This window comes from Thermobia domestica, chromosome 8, assembly GCF_964235325.1.
Source record: "Thermobia domestica chromosome 8, izTheDome1.hap1.1, whole genome shotgun sequence".
Classification (NCBI taxonomy): domain Eukaryota; kingdom Metazoa; phylum Arthropoda; class Insecta; order Zygentoma; family Lepismatidae; genus Thermobia; species Thermobia domestica.
This window is the reverse complement of record NC_137461.1, coordinates 287,556,708-287,572,406: the sequence shown is the minus strand read 5'-3', so window position 1 is coordinate 287,572,406 and position 15,699 is coordinate 287,556,708. Positions and strand designations below refer to the sequence as shown.

The 15,699-nt window shown below is 38.6% G+C and overlaps 1 non-coding gene across 1 annotated transcript; it reads right to left on the bottom strand.

The window, feature by feature from the left end:
* Positions 1-15,351: 15,351 nt before the first annotated feature.
* Positions 15,352-15,472, bottom strand: LOC145693755 (U5 spliceosomal RNA). The gene has a single exon (XR_014132832.1). It is a non-coding gene; the product is annotated as a U5 spliceosomal RNA (small nuclear RNA).
* Positions 15,473-15,699: the final 227 nt, after the last annotated feature.

Here is a 15,699-nt window from a genome sequence, read left to right as displayed (position 1 = left end):
TTCATAAAACACTGTTTGGGGACACGGTGCCCCAGTGATAGAGCTCTTACATCTAGTGCGTGGGATCTCTGGCCAAGTAAGTTTGTGGTGGACAACATCGTGTACATGAGTTTTCTCGGGGTGCTCCCGTTTCCTCCCACCATCTCATTCCACTATTTTTTCCATCATCATCAATAATCATCCGTCCCCCTTCGGTTCCAAAGCATAATTATGGGACATTAAACTAAAATATTACAATTTTATTTTAAATCACTGTTCTTACCGTAGGAAAATTACCTAAACACCTTCCATCCAGGGCCGTGCCGTGCGGAAGGGGGGCGACGGCCCCGGGCGCCGAAGTAAAGGTGGCGAAAAATCGGGAGAAAAAAGGAAAAAAGATAGGAAAAATTACTTGGATTATATGTACGGGGGCGCCCTCGTATACTCTCGCCCCGGGCGCTGATTTTCCTCGGCACGGCACTGCTTCCATCAACAGTGACGATTTCAGATTTTTCGTGGGGGGATTTCAATATACTGGAGGTAAAGAGTAGCACTGCAAATTGGGAATCCACATTGAGCACTAGGGATGCGCACGAGACGAGTCGAGACAGGATTTTCCTGACAAAATTCGAGTCGAGACACGGCTCTTCCCATAGAGAAATATACATTTTTCGAGTCGAGACATCACTTTTACAGCACATTTTCGAGACGAGACAGCCACAAATCTTGTCTCGTGCGCATCCCTATTGAGCACGATAGGAGATATGGTCCAGAGGGGAAATTTCGTATTTTTGGGGAAACCGGGTCACCATCACTGCCCAAATGTCTTTAATATAAAGATTTGAAAAAGGGAAATTCCTACTAGACATTGACAATTTTTTCGTTTTCTAGATTACAGTGATATAACTGGGTTTATCATCCAAGATCACTAAATCCCTTTTTTCCCACCTTACATTATACTAGCTAAAATGCCCGTTCCTCGCATGGGAAGAATAAGATGAATTACTTTCATGTATGTGTTTCTTTTAGATTTTTCTTCTTGCGTAACACTTTACGAATTCAATTTAAATTTGCATTGCAATTTATACTTTTTGTATCACATTTTCGGAAGAGAAGTATTTTACTGTTTCACGTGGACATCAAACAACAAATAAAAAGAATTGTATGTAAAAAAAAAAAAAAAGTATTTATTTTCATTCTACAGATTCCCCTTAAGGTTGTAGCTGGTTTAGAATGTGCTTATATGGAGTTTTTTGAACTAATGGCAATGGTTCTGTGATTATTGTGAAAACAGTCCTAACACATTGACGTTGACGGTGATTCTATTTCCACACAAAAATCCTGCTCAGACCCCCGAAAAAAAAAACGAAGGTTTAATCTTTATTTTCCTCCAAGACCAAAGTCTTTAAGGCGGCAGAATACTAAATATTTTTGATAAAAACTATTTTTTCTTTTGCCCGTTTTTCGTAAGTGGAAAGAAGTACTAAAATGTAACTTACCACAATAATAGATAATGTTATTCTACATCCGAAAATATGAATCGGAAGAATTTTCAGTGTTGCCATCCATAGAAATTACAGTGTAACCAGAATTTGAATTACTCAAAAATCTAGGTAAAGTCAGCGACTAGAAAAATGAACTCAACGGTAATTGATGACTTAACATGTTGTCTATGTTCGTTGTTTACTACTTTTTAAATAATATTTTTTATTTATTTTATAAAACTTACATAAATTATTACAAAATAAATAAGTAATTACAAAATAAATAGAAACATTATTTAAAAAATAGTAAACCAAGAACATAGACAGCATGATAAGTCATCAATTACCGTTGAGTTCATTTTTCTAGTCGCTGCCTTTACCCAGATTTTTGAGTAATTCAAATTCTGGTTACACTGTAATTTCTATGGATGGCAACACTGAAAATTCTTCCGATTCGTATTTTCGGGTGTAGAATAACATTATCTATTATTGTGATAAGTTACATTTTATTACCTCTTTCCACTTACGAGAAACTGGCAAAAGAAAAATTATTAGTTTTTCAAAAATATTTAATAGTCTGCCCCCTTAACATAATTATTTACCTTGTTCGTGGGTCAGTCGTCCGACAGACAAAATAATTTCCAGGACTACTTGATGGATCACCACAAATTTTGGCCAGAGTGTACATGTACAGGTCCAAAAGTTAGGAATGGAAATTTTTGGTGGAGGTGATAGAAACTATCCATTTCCGGTTTTTATGTTGATCACTGTTGGGCAAAAATGGTAATAGGTAGCGAAATGCAGTTTCTTGTGATCGACCCACAATACATTTCATTTCCATTCTTAACTCTTTACTAAAACCGGAAGTGATAGAAATGCAACACTTCCGGTTTCAATACTGATCTACATAGAGCGAAAAGATATGAAAAACGTTTTATTTAAAGTTAATTTAGCGTTTTAAGAATAAGAACCACCTACCCTCTTAACCCTCTATTCACACCGGAAGTGGCAGAAATCAACCAGTTCCGGTTTTAACGTTGATCAAGGTAGAATAAAAACCATAACGAATAGCGAGAAGCCTTTTTCTGAAATCAACTAAGCGTCCAAGAATATATTCGATCTCCACTCTAATCTTTCTACTAAAACCGGTTGTAATTTTTGCCTTATCTATCTATATATTAAAATGCTACAATACCAGTTCAGAGCTTAGCTTAGCTTAGCTTAGCTTGAAAGTGTGGTTTTGTGTCGAGTATCGGACAAAAGTCCCTGACTCGATGACAGCTATAGAAAAGAAAATGATTAGACTTGTGGGGGGGTGAGTTAGAATATGAGATACGACGACGTCATGTGACCTTCAGCTGCAGCTGTCGCAGTGAGGGGGAGAGTGTGGGTAAAGAGTTATGCTACAACCGTGGCGTCCTGTAAGTTCGTCGGTGTGTATGCGCTGTGCCAATGGCTGCTATAGCGGGGTTGACGTGGCGGGGGAGGTTGGCCCAAAAACGAGTATGGTGTTGATGTAACACGTCCCGGATAGGATATATGTTTAAGTCCTCTAAAAGTTGACGATTGCGCGTATATCGGTCATGGCCTGTTATGATACGAGCTGCCCTGGTTTGCACACTCTCGACCGTGCGCAAGTGACTGAGTGCCGCATGTTGCCATGCTGGACATGCGTAGGTGATTGTGGACAAAATTACCATTTTAAAGACGTGGAGTCTTGTTTCATGACTTAAGGCACTGCAACGCAGAATAGTATAGAGGGCAGACAATTTTCGAAGGGCTCGGTGTTTAATGTCCCTGATATGAAGACCAAAAGTAAGGCCTCTATCTAATATAACTCCCAAGTATTTAGCATGCAGACGGTGCGGAACTTCAATGTTGTCATAGTATAAACGATGGATGGCTCTGCTGCGTCTTTTGCTATAGCAGACTGCAACACTCTTATCCGCGTTGATTTTTAGGCGCCAGATGGTAGCCCAACGTTGAAAGACATTGAGTTGGCGCTGCATGTAGTGGTAGGAAAGACGAAGATTGCTGCTGTTCGTAAAGAAAGCAGTGTCATCGGCGTATGTTGCAGGAAAACAGTGTGGCACAATGGGTAAGTCTGCGGTGTATAAGGTGTAAAGCAGAGGCGAAAGAACCGCGCCTTGAGGCACACCAGCTTGAATTGGTTTGGGAGCAGACTTGGTCCTTCCCACAGAGACATGGAAAAAGCGATGAAAGAGGTATGAAGTGAGGAGTTTGAGATAAGGTAAAGAGAAACCTTGTAAGCGAAGTTTATAAATGAGGCCTGGTAACCACACTTTATCAAACGCCTTCGAAATATCAAGGTATACACCCACAACATATTGTCGTCGATTAAAAGAGGTAGTCAGGTGGTCGACTACCCTCACTAATTGACTTGTTGTGCTGTGGTTAGCACGAAAACCAAATTGATGGTGGGGGAGTATATCCAGAGTGGTGACGTGCTCGTGAAGTCGGGCGAGAAGTACTCGTTCGAAGAGTTTGCTCACATGAGATAATAGGCTAATTGGTCTATAGTTTTCTGGGAGAGTCGGATTTTTACCTGGTTTAGGGAGAAGAATGACTTTCGCTTCTTTCCAAGCACGGGGAAAATAGCAAACCTGAAGGATGCCTGTAAATAAAGCAGCAAGATAGAGGAGTAGCTTCCGTGTCCCATGTTTCAGTAGTTCTGGGCGGATCTGATCAACTCCAGGCGCTTTTTTGTTGGGCAAGTGACAAATTTGACGCTCAACTTCTCTTGGTGTTACGACCTCAGGCAGGGGAAGTATTGGTTGAAAATGGAGCATGCGCATGGTGGCCCGAACGTCCTGCCGAATGTGAGGAGCGACAGGAGTCGCATTAGGTGTAAACTGGCGCTCTAGAGATGCAGCAAATAGGTCTGCTTGCCCTTGGTCGTCATGTATGACCCCATGCGGACCTTGTAGTATTTGAGTTTGACGAGAAGTCTCTCGGCGCTGGAAAAGGCGGGAATACTGCCAGATTTTAGTGTCATTAAGTGTGACCCCACGAAAAAGTGTCTCTCAGTACTGCTCGGTTTGTCGTCTAGTGATGGTCTTGATTTTGCGGCTTAAGGTGTTCCATAGTGTTTTGTAGAGTGGATGTCTGGTGCGCTGCCAAGTACTTCGAGCCCAGCGTTTGAGATGGATATAAAGACGAAGTAATGAAGAGTCACATTGTGGATCGGACTGCGAGTCAGGAATTATTGATGTGCTGAGGGAGTCAGCCGTACGTAGAGCAAGTGTGAGATGGGCGACCGCCTGATCAATTTCCGCAGGAGAATTTGGACGAGCGGCTATGTCGAGCAAAGAGTTTAATTCCTGCTTATAGACATCCCAGTTCGTAGTTCGGGAGATATGAGCGGGTGCAGGACGGGATATATGACGATGCGAAATTTTGAAAAGGACCGGATCATGATCTGAGTCCAGTGCTGAGATCACGTAAGGACGTGTAGCTAAGATGGTATCTTTGCTTAGAACTATGTCCAACACATCCGGTTCTCCGCCTGCTTTAGGATGGTGAGTTGGATCAGGTGGCCCATAGGCAATGAATGGAGATGTGTGCAGATACCGGTGTAATATTCGTCCGTTTTCGTTGGAACGTCTGGAGTGCCATTCCCCATGTTTTGCATTGAAGTCCCCTGCCAATATGATTTTGGGGCCCAAAGTCGAGATGGCGTCGAAATCATTGGGATCTAAGTCATGTGCTGGAGAACGATAGCCCGTGACCAAGATGAGAGGAATCCCGGGGAGGAAGACTTCTATAGCAAGAGCTTCTAGTGTGTGTAACTGGGGTAAAAGGAGTTGTCTAGCCTTGAAACTTCGTTTCAGGGCAATCAGTAATCCTCCTTTCCGTCCTTGAACTCGATCGAGACGAAATAATTGGTAGTTGGGCAGTCTCCAGTGTGTAACCTGGGCAGTGAAGTGAGTTTCCTGTATGAGTATGATATCGACCTGATGTTCTGCTAGAAAACGAATTAGGAGACGCTTCTGGTCGGTAAGACCATCTGCATTCCAGGTGACAACAGTTATGGTGTGATGAATGAGTGGTTGGTTAGAAGCAGCCATCAGCAATCATGTCAGCGAATGTCTCTATGACGACAGCAGCCTTAGACGCAGGATCCGTGGCTTCCCGAAGTCTAGTAAATCCCTTCTTGAGATGAGAGATAATGCGGCCAAAGTTGAAGGTTTTGATGTAAGTGAGGAGTGAGTGGAGATTAAAGTCATTAACGGATGGTGTAGACGCACTATCTGGTGTGCTGGACGTAGAGGGAGCATCCTGATTTGGTGGTGGAGGACGGTCGCTGCGAGGCGCCTTATCATCCAGTGAAGTTGATGCAGTAGGACCGGAGCTGCGGCTAGAAGGAGTTGATTTCTTGAGAGCATCTGAGTAGGAGCGAAAGACGGGACAACCGCGATAATTGGCTGGATGGTCCCCTCCGCAGTTTGCACAGGTTGCTGGCGTGGATGCATCTGGTTTGGCACAGGCTTTTGTAAAATGACTTTGCCCACACTTGACACATTTAGGTTGAGCTTTGCAAGTGTCCTGTGAATGACCAAGGCGTTGGCACCGGTAACACTGCAGAACACTCGGCGGTCGATACGGCTCAAATGTAACTTTATAATGAAGCAAAGCTGATACGTTATAGATCTCTTGTATATTTGGAGTTTTCTCGAGGGAGATGAGAAAAAGGGGCATGAGAACCCTATCTCCACCAGTGGGGCCCCGACGAGACATTTGATGAATCGTGAGTGGCTTAAAGCCTAAGGTGAATAGTTCAGATTGAAGGTCGACGACGTCTGTATCAATGGGCAATTTGCGAACGACAACCTTTAAGGGTCGGTCACTTTTGGCGATGCCAGTAGCGTATTCAGTTTTCGTCTGTTCGCAGTAGTTTTTTATAGTTGTGAAGTCGTCCCTAGAAGATACCTGAATCACGATGCGTTCTTTGTTATGCCGAACCTGAGGCGATTCTCTGAGAGTCTTGGAAAGGCTTTTGGTGAAGTTGTAAGTGTTTTTGATGCCGTAAATATAAATAGGTGGTGGTTTAATCTCTTTGGTGCTTTTGGGCCGTGGCTCTATCACAGGAGACTCGTCAGCTGTGAGAGTAGAGAGAGGCTCAAATCGGTTGCTCATCGGTAAAACAGGGAAGTCTGATGAATATTGTTGGCTCAGTGTGGACTCCAAGGACGAGCGACGTCGCTTGGGTGTAGTAACCAGGGTAAAGTCCATGGCATTGTCGTCCTGCGGTGGAGCAAGGGATGGAACGTCAGTCGTTGACCGGTTAGTCGAGGATGATCGTGACTTGGCAGTAGCGCCGGAGGTGGTGGGCCGCCCCAGCGGGATAAGGAAGTCCTCAGGCCGGTATTGAGATCGGCTGACTATCTTCGTTGGGATTTTGGTCGTCTTTTTCGAGATGACTGGCTTGGATGTAGCCATCATAGGAGCTCGGATGATGAATGAAGCTGAGATGTCAGAAGAATAAGCTACCCTCCGAAGAGGAGAGTAACTTAATAAATCGTTTAGCCAAGAGGAATAGCTAGGTCGTCAACAGAAATAACCAATTTGATGTATTAACCTCCGTGGAGGTATTAAATATAATTCGACGGTTGTTTCCTCAGCCTCAAAGAGGCAAGTAATCCAACCGTATATACGAAGATCGCGAATAAAATCAACAAATGGGGATGGACACACTAAATGACTTGATTATTTTTCTCCGCCAGCTACGGATACCCTATTTTTTTACCTGGTTAGAGATTCCAGGTGGCCAGTTCAGTTCAGAGCGACCGAGCTCTAACTTATAACCTTAGCCTTCAAACCTTTGATTTACGGTTATTTGTGATTTCACGTTTATAACAAAGACAAATATCTTTAAAAGAGTGTATTTTAAATAAATTACCTAAAGAAATATTTTTCAGAAAATCTTTATCCTTTTAAATTATTGTTCGAAGGCCTTTGCCTTTAATAAGCCTTCTCCGAAATACATGCAAATGAACTGTGCTGCCATCTTTGGAGCTCTTTTAATTTACGCGTATATGTATGTGGCCAATCTTTTCGACAATGAGATCTCGGAAACTACAGGCTCTTGAAAGATGACGTTTTCACTGATCGATTGCAAATTTCATGTAGATTGTCCAGTTCTAATTGAATATTTAAAAAACATGGACACTATTTCTTTATTACATTTTTACGGGTACATTGGAAGTTGAAATTAAAAAAAAAAAGAATAATAAAGCATCACATCCTAAGCATTATACATTCCAACACCACACTGTTGTATATGGGGGCTGTATATGTCTCAGTCGTTTGTTTCATGGCCAAATAATAATGGAAAAGGAAGGATAAGCACTTCTCCAGTCTAAGATGAACCTTTTTTGTGGGGGAGTGTTTTGCCCAATGAACACCATATATAATTGACATTATAATTAATTGTGTATGTAATGTATTTGCTTATTACATACTGCATGCAAGAAGAAATAAAACACTGGTCATACATGAATTAGAAACTCCAACCGGAAGCTGGCTCAAATCTTGCAAACGATGCGAGATATTGAGAAAAATAATCGAAAAAAATCCCCCCTTTATGATATCCCGTGGCTTTTCTTAATTAATACGTCTTTCACTTGTGTCTGTAAGGGGACATTTACAGATGTTGTAAGGAATGATAAGGAGATTTATGCTCATATGCGAATGATGCGCTGTGTAGAGAGCGCAGGTTCAGCTAGTTTCAATAATAATTTTAAAAATAACAAACCAAACTCCTTGATGTGGTGTACACGTGACATTGCTACTTGGTTTTCATTATTAAAATAATGCACATAAAATTGTGTTTTAGGGTAACGTTAAAACAAAGCTCCAATCTTTAGTATAATTAATAGAATGTTAGCATAACTAATCAACTTTCATTTTGTTAGAATACCTGCATCATACATAACATAATTCTGGCCACTGGTCTAGTGCTATTGCGCACGTCTTTGGTGCACTTGATCTCAGTCTTGATTCCCTCTGCGGAAGAATTGAAATTCGGATAGATAACAGTGATTCGAATTCCGCCTGAAAGTGTTGGTCCACGGCTTATATAGCCTCGGCACTGAAAACGAAATGAAATATTTGAATTTTAGGTTCAATGGTTATGCCGGTTAGGCTAAAGGAGACGGTGTGATGATGAGAAATGAATGAAAATGGTGGAATGAAGAAAGTGGAAGGAAATGGGAGAACCCGGAAAAAACCAGAAACACAGTGTTTGTCCACCACAAAATTAACTTGGCATGAGCTGTAGATATACTCTAACAAACAAGACGTCACCAATGAAATGATCCTGGCTACGGACCTGGTCTCGGGAAGAGCGCAGTCGGGGGGATGACGCCCTTCTTTAGCGTTGTCAATGAGACGTTGTTCTTATGTTTGGATAGACGTCTAAGCATTAGCTAGTGAAAATGAGAGTGATAACTCAGGTGAGAAGCAATAGGGAAGACAAATAGGGTCTATACTTGTTTTCAAAACAGCGTTGGTATAATTATCGTCTGTTTGTAGATAATGGAATTTTAGATTTAATCGGTATTACTGTCGTTCACGAGCCTACAAATTTGCAAATTTTGGAGGAAAATTGTTACTTTGCCAAGAAATAGTACAGCTGCACTGTAGTTGTGAGGGTCTACATGTGAATAAGAAAGAATGGTTTCGGTAAAGTTATACTATATGTCCTCCCCTTACTTTTTATAAAATAAACAGGAGTAGTTTTCCTATTGTATTTCTCTGAATTGTTACTTTCGTGCGACGATAGAAGAGAAGTTGTGGTAATTGTGAAAATAATCGAATTCAGAATCTGAACAGATTTACACTTTTCATGGTCCGCAAATGCCGAAAACAGGACGCTTGGATATATCTGTTTATCCATTCATCTGTTCGTTCGTCCCAAACGTATCCAGACCAAATTTTAACCTTTTTGTGATTTTCTTGATAACAACTCAAACAATTTTATTTATATTTCAATAAATCAATATGCTATCAACAACACTATAATACTCTGTAAGTCATTTTTCTAGAAAAAAAAATCCAAAAGGAGTAGTTACCCGTAGTTTACTCTTGGAGTACGTTCATTTCAGGCGATTTTCTCAAAAAAATAACTCAGACAATTTTGTTTATATTTCACGACATAAGTAATATCTTCAAAAATCCACAAAAGTTCTTGACGCTTGTTTGTGGTTTTTTCCAGATAAGTTTTTCACAGATATCTGAGATGATTTTGTTCATCTTACATAAATATGTATTTTATTATTTGCCCTATAAGCCATTTCTTCTGCAAATTCTAAAAGAGGTTATTTGTTCTTAGAGGTGAGATGTTCCCGGACGATTTTCCCAGAAACTTCTCTAATAATTTTGTTCTTATCTTAAAAATATATTTTGTTTATAACGCTACAATGCGACTTAAGCTATTTTTTCTTAAGAAGACAAAGGGTAGTTTACTCTTGGGTAGAGATGGCCACATTTTTTCGAAAACGAAAAACGAAAAATTTTTCGAAAAATGAAATTTTTTTGAAAAAACGAATTTTTTTTTCGAAGAAACGAAAAAAAATTCGAAAAAGCGAAAAACGAAAAAACGAAAAATGAAATTTCCGAAAATCAAAAAAAAAAAAAAGATTTTTCGAAAAAGGCCATCCCTACTCTTGGGAGGTGAGATTTATTCAGATGATTTTGTCAAATTGCTCAGTAGATTTAGTTCATATCCGAAAACAATTGTTAATAACCGTATAATGTTTTCCTGGAACCATTTCTTCTGGAAAAACTCACACACAATAGTCTGCTCTTGGAGTGAATTTTACCAGGGGTGTAATGAAGCCGGAGCGAAGCGGGGTGATGCTTAGGTACTGCTTTTGAGGGAGGAGTGACGTTTTAGTATAGTTTTTAAAAAATCGTACTTGCTATTTTATTTCAGGGAAGACGACGGAAAAAAATAAACGTAATTTTAAATTTCAAAATTATGTTTTAAATGTTTGATCGAGCTCCCTCGTGCCTAATTGGTTAGTGTACGCGCCTTTGGCCTGGGATAGCTGGGTTCGATTCCCGGTAGAACCTCATGCGATTCGAATTAAGGTTAAGCTGTAGGTCGACGTCTCATAGAGCCTCACTCCTTCTGAACTTTTGAACTTTCCATCCTCTACACCAGGGTTTCCCAACCTTTTTCAAATGTGGCACACTATGGGTGTTACTTGGATTCTCGCGACACACTTATAGATATTATTATTTGTAAATATAAAACACAGTGGTATTTTTTCTGTGATTATTGATCATCTTCTCACAGAGAAGAAAGCTCTATCACTGGGTTTTCCCTGTGGTAAATCATTATGCTTATTTTTCATTCTAATTTAAAAATAGAAAACAATTGCAATGAAATATTGGACTCAGGTTTTCAAAAATACGCTTTATTTTTAAAAACTGTATACAACCTTTTACTAAGAAAGAAAATCATTAAATAACGAACGAACAAACAAATCTCTCTTACTTTTAAAACACAAATGTAGGTAATTTGTCGAAAGCATTGAATGATATTTTAAATTTTCAAGTTACGAAATAGTCTGCAACAATAAAGGAACAATAATGATCATAATAATTATAACAAATGCCTTTTTCAACTTTAGAAATGTACACAACAGTAACCCGGTATGAAACTTAAAATTGTAGATTCATAGTAGAGGTTCATAGTAATGTGAAATACAAATATACGATTTTCCCCTACGTTTTGCAATTTGATTGCTATAAAATTACTTTTGTTTCGATTCTTCGCGGCACACCAGCGGTCCATTCACGGCACACCGGTTGGGAAACGCTGCTCTACACTCTGACCAAAATTGGTGATAATCCGTCAGGTAATTCTGTAGATTTCTTGTCTTCCGGAGAGCGGACACACAAACAGGTTAAATAATTATGTAAAGGACTTTCGGTAAATTACATTCCTTAAGATTAAACCTTCTTTTTGGGGGGAGAGGTTACCTTAGAAGGAATTTTGTAGGGAATATATAAGCACAGCCAACGCCATTATCACAATCATCATTAGTTCTGCTGAAAAGTAAAGAATAATCACAAATTATTTCTGTTTGCTTGTTTGAAATTTAGTTATCAGACCATAAAGGTTCTCATTTTATTTCCCTGGTAAAACATCGCAGCCGGAACAAGAAACAAAACCCTAACGAATTAAGAGGAAAATACATTTACACAAGATTTTGTGATCAATGTTAAAGGACATTTCTGAGATGTTACTAAATGCGAAACATTTTATTGTACTTTGATTGGATTTCCTACGATTCAAAATAATTACGAACAAACAGAAAGAAAACAGCAATACGTGTGAAATGTGTGCTTGTTGGCCTCTTTTCAGAAATTCTAGGAATCACCAGGGAATCGATCTAACGTAAGAAAACTGCACGGTGCACTTGTATGACATAGCTAGTTAACCCACATAATGTTGCTCGACAGTATTAAGTTGATCCAGTGGCGTACGTAGAAGTTCGTCAAGGAAGGTTCAAGCTACCAATTTCACCTAATTTCAGGTGTTTATTTACATATTATAATATAGTAAATATTTTATTTTTGTATAACATTTTGTTGAAGGGCGATTAAAACCCTGAAAGCCCCCATGGGCATTCCACTATGTTGATGTCTGTGATGCTGAAATTTTAAGAAGTTATAAACTAATACAACACTGTATTGGTACCTATTTACTTGGACATTTTAGGGGGCACCGAAGGTTTAATGGTAAAGCGTTTACCTTCGGTTCGTAGGGTCTCTGGTTCGATCCCCAGATAAGTAAATTTGTGGTGGACAACATCGTGGTTGTGGGTTTTCTCGGAATACTCCCGCTTCCTCCCTCATTTTCATTCATCAATTCTTCAATTATTATTCATTTGCTTTAATTATCCGTATTACTTAGCCTAAAGGGCATAATCGTGGAACGTTATACTGAAATATTTCACTTAATTTCGTTTCATTTTTATTTGGACAAACTAATGGAGAATGAATCAGTTCCAGCTATTTTCTTCCACATTTGCCTATGTGATGATTTGTTACGGCATACTTAGCTATAAGTGCAACTCAACCAGCGATCAAGACATTCTTGTCGCTAGTCGGGCTGCATTCAACAGAACATTACACATATTTTCTAACTTTATGAAATAGCTTTTTAAGAACCGGAAATTCTACCAAACAAGATGGTTTCAAAGTAAAATCAAATGTTATAGTTTAAATGTTAATCTACCTTGAATGAATAAATTGAAATGTACGAGTAATAAATTCCATCATTCTATCGAAATCGTAATAGAAATAATACAGAAGGCCGCAATGGCGCAATGATAGAGCACTTACCTTTGCTACATGGGGCCCCTGGTTCGATCCCAGACCATGTCAAGTGAATCTTGCTGTGGACAAACACCGTGTGCGTGAGTTTTCTCGGGGTTATCCCGTTTCCTCCCACTTTCTTCATTCCACCATTTCATTTATTTCTCATTATCCCTGTCTCCTTTAGCCTAGCCGGCATAACCGTGGGACTTGAAATTTAGACTTTATTTTAAACAATTCTTGTAATATATCTACCCATTTATAATTTCCTTGAGCACTAAATTTTTTCTACATGTTTTGTTTAAGAGTGCTGTTAAAACGTTCAACGAACTGTTCTTTTACGAAGACGCTCAAAATAAAGGACTTAAAATTGAAAAACAAAAATCGTAAAATAGGATATCTACATGACTTACGGTTCTCGAGATAGTCTATGGCTCCTTCAATCTCCCGATTTTTTTTTTAAACATCTGGGCAACGGTGAACAGTTGGACAGTGACCACCGGTTACTATTTGGTACCAAAATGTTCATCATCCTCCTAGATATTGATAAACACAAATATGATCTCTATAACTTACGGTTCCGAGATATGACTCTTTGAATCTTCCGAAATCGGAACTTTTTTGGCAAATATCTCGAGAACGGTAAGAGTGACGAGAAAAATTCCAGAACTTCTTTAAGATAGTTTCTGATGCTCTATCGAGTGGAGGGCTCAAAATTCAAATAACACAGAGAGAGAGAAAAAATCAGGAGTCCAAATTTAAACTAAAATAGGTTCTGAGCGTCAGAGGCGGATCTAGAAGATAAAAATTGGGGGGAGCAACCACAACCCAGACTATTATAAGTATATCATGTATTTACTATAAACTTTCAAATATATATATATATATATATATATATATATATATATATATATATATATATATATATATATATATATATATATATATATATATATATATATATATATATATATATAGATAGATAGATAGATAGATAGATAGATATATAATAACTTCAATTATATCTCTCACTCAAAAGACTGGGGGCTTAAGCCCCCCCGGCCCAGATCCGCCTCTGCTGAGCGTATACCGTAGAAACGCTTCAAATCGCAGTTTCAAATAAGTCCTTGATGCCACTGGTAGGAAATAATTCCCGGCCCTGAAGACGAGGAATATTTAACGTAGAATCGCAAGACGCCACTATTCAGTGATGCCAATTCCTTCAGAGCCGTTTTCCCTTCACAAGCTTCAGAATTTCCCTTTTCCGGACAAAATTTCCCTTCATCCAAACCGTTCAAGTACTTAGTAAACGTATTTTTAATCGTTTTCGCTTCCACCCCCTCACTCCAATCTTATAACCACATACAAGCAGATACCTGACCTTTGAGCTTACGCAGAATTTGAACTTGATTTGTTGTTTAGGCATCTAAGGCGTCGCGATAGAGGAGGGGAAAGGATATGGAAAGGTGTAGGCCAGGACCTATGTTAAAGGTGCAATCTGTGCATTTGCCTGGTGTGACTGAGGAAAAACCCTATAAATACCTCTGTCAGGACGGACAACCTAAAGAAATCATAAAAAATGTAAAATAAATATTATGTAAATTTAATTTTTATCCTAGACATCATGATAGATTTTAATATTAATGTAACCTAAGGTACAAAGAAAATATTAAGTATATATTTGGTATGTACTTACTTAAGAACAACACTCCCATATTTACTGAAACGAATACGAACAGTTACAAAGAAAACTCTAGTTGCTACTGTCTTTGGCTGTACACGAGGAATGTTCGTAAGCACAATACAAAGTTTAGAGATGCGGAATTCTTAAGAATTAATAATTCTGTGCGCACAGTCACCAGAAAATTTGTAAAGTTACACAAACACACACACTAATGACCCAGTATTCGCCCATATATACATATTTACATTCACGACACGCAGATTTTCTTCTCTTACATCGATTAATCCTCTTCACAATCAATTTTCTGGTTGGGAAAAACGTCTTCTGATTGAGAAAACCAAACTGTTATAATAGTTGGAGTGATAATTTAATTGAGAAATATTTCATCTTATTGCATTGCATTTAATTCAACAATGGGAAGATTAATTTTGATAAAAGATTTTAAATAAGCATTGTTGTAATGTTTCGAATTTAACTGAATATGTTGATCGATGTGTAATGTTGATAAATATTAACGAATGAAAAGCAAGATAACTTGTGAGAATTTATGTGAAATATGTGCAACGGATTATGTTTGGAACAAATAAGATGTTGAATTTATACTGAATTTTAATGAGATTAATCAGATACGTAAATATGTTCAATCTATAAATGATTGAAGAGAGGTTCAAATTTCCCTTCAATATTGAGAGATTACAAGCAATTTCCCTTTTCTCCAAAATTTACTCAAAATTTCCCTGCTCCAAGGGAAATTTCCCTTCAATTGGCATCACTGCCACTATTGTACGGTGTTTAGTTTGTCCACAATAAGTCAGGTTTATTTTAGGCACACTACATTGCATTTGAATTTTAGGGCTCAGTGCTAACTGAGCCACTCAAAAAAGTTAGTTATAGACTCATCTTTTGTTCCCCTCCACGGAAATCTTTAGTAAAAGGCGAAAGATTTATACGATTTGAAGGGAAACCAGAGTTAGCTTCGAAAACGGTAGTTTCTGCCTAACCCAACAATAGACCAAATCTTAATGTGAATATTAATAATATTTTAAGTCTTGAAGAAACTTTATTTATAGTATTCGTCATATTATAATTATAATTCCTAGTATAGTAATAAGATAACTACGAAAAATATAATATATACATTTTATTTGGCAATAGAACAACAGTGATTTGTTGTCAGTCAACATGGGCTCAGTGCTGCCA